Source organism: Schistocerca americana, chromosome 9, assembly GCF_021461395.2.
Source record: "Schistocerca americana isolate TAMUIC-IGC-003095 chromosome 9, iqSchAmer2.1, whole genome shotgun sequence".
Classification (NCBI taxonomy): domain Eukaryota; kingdom Metazoa; phylum Arthropoda; class Insecta; order Orthoptera; family Acrididae; genus Schistocerca; species Schistocerca americana.
This window is the reverse complement of record NC_060127.1, coordinates 78729649-78731907: the sequence shown is the minus strand read 5'-3', so window position 1 is coordinate 78731907 and position 2259 is coordinate 78729649.

The following is a 2259-nucleotide window of genomic DNA, read 5'->3' as shown; positions in this document are numbered from 1 at the left end:
AGATAATTATTGACGTATATTATACGCTGATACTAAAGCGTTAGTAAGCACATGCTAACTCGTAATTTTGGAATATGTGTAATTATAAAACTGGAAATCATCACTTCTGCCAAGAGCAATATAGTAGTGGCTTTGAAACAGACATTTGTGGTATGTTATGGAACTGGGGACCTAGAAAAGACGGAGAGGCTTATTTCCCGCCGTAGCCCTCAGTGGTCCACGCACCCCACTGCCGCCCCACACCGAACCCAGGGTTATTGTGCGGTTCGGCCGCCGGGCGGATTCGTGCCCGGAAAGCAGTGCGTTAGAGCGCACGGCAAACCGGGCGGGCTGACATGTGTAGTAAATCAGATAATTGTCGCACGGGGAGGTAGAGGGTACTTACAGCAGGTCAGAGGCGGCTGCAGCACTTCGGCGGATTTGGTGAGACCGTTCAAATGGCTCTGAGCACTATGCGACTCAACTTCTGAGGTCATCAGTCGCCTAGAACTTAGAACTAATTAAACCTAACTAAGGACATCACACACATCCATGCCCGAGGCAGGATTCGAACCTGGGACCGTAGCGGTCGCTCGGCTCCAGACTGTAGCGCCTAGAACCGCACGGCCACTACGGCCGGCTGAGAGCGTTCCTCGAGAGTTACTCGAAGTGGTTATAATTAGCAAAGTGTTGCAATCAGTTCACTCATGTAACATTGGCATCTCACTGTTCATTTTTCATTAATTTCTCTTGCTAAACTTGTAATGAATTGCGAAGGCGAGCTGTTATTTAGGCACAAGGTGTTACAAGATGGCGCTCTGGTTATTCAGTCCGAAGCATTATGGATTCACAGTTGCCACTCCCTCCTCCAGTTTAGGTCGTTGTATATTGCATACAAATAATGAACCTGTGTCATTACTGGAATTCTCAACATTTGTTCCACGTGTGTCTTGAAAGCCAAGTGGTTCATGTCTATTTTTGCTCGATTTTAAGTTGCTATATCATTTAATTTCACTGTGTTCGACGTTCACTTATGGAAGCTAATTCTGCCACTTATTAGGAGCGCGATTTATTGTATGGCCTACTGTCTTAAGTAATTTATTGAATATTTAAGTATATTTATAGTGTATCCTTTATCTGAAACCATCTACCGCACACGTGTTGCAGAGTACTGGCTTTTTGTCTACTTAATGATTGCACGTGGTACTGATAATGAAATAGTTCAGTTTTCACATAGCTTTCCTCAATAATATTGATGAATATCTCGTTGTCTGTACAGACACTTTTAGGTGTAATGATAAGTTTTGTCGACGGCTGCTGAGCGCTGAATTCATGTGGCAGATTTTCCTCTTCCACGGGGGAGAAAAAAAAAAAAAATACTGTGCTGGTCAGTGGCGAAACTAATGGATTAATGGTGGGTAGGCTAACCTTAAGTCTACTCGTACAGGAGATGGGTAGATTCTTCTTGGTAGCAAAGTTATCAATCACGTTATCTTTAAATTTCTGATCAGTTGTAAGTTGTTCAACCAGGTTTTTTTCTATTGCAGTTCTTCAGAGAGAACTTAACCTACCAATTGTCTTTGAATTGCGAAGGCAATGTTTAATTCGTTTAAGGGTGTTCATTCCTCTTTCCGAAGAAGCTATAGTGACAGGGAACGTAGAAATCAAACTGAAAACTTTTGTTACTTCGCTATACATATTTTGAAGATAATTGTTTGTCAATGTAAATGTCCACGCTTATCTACACAGAGCCGGTAGGTATATGTACGAGCAGCGTTCACTTTAGAAAAGATGTTCAAAGCTACTACATTACATTTGCATATACACTCCTGGAAATTGAAATAAGAACACCGTGAATTCATTGTCCCAGGAAGGGGAAACTTTATTGACACATTCCTGGGGTCAGATACATCACATGATCACACTGACAGAACCACAGGCACATAGACACAGGCAACAGAGCATGCACAATGTCGGCACTAGTACAGTGTATATCCACCTTTCGCAGCAATGCAGGCTGCTATTCTCCCATGGAGACGATCGTAGAAATGCTGGATGTAGTCCTGTGGAACGGCTTGCCATGCCATTTCCACCTGGCGCCTCAGTTGGACCAGCGTTCGTGCTGGACGTGCAGGCCGCGTGAGACGACGCTTCATCCAGTCCCAAACATGCTCAATGGGGGACAGATCCGGAGATCTTGCTGGCCAGGGTAGATGACTTACACCTTCTAGAGCACGTTGGGTGGCACGGGATACATGCGGACGTGCATTGTCCTGTTGG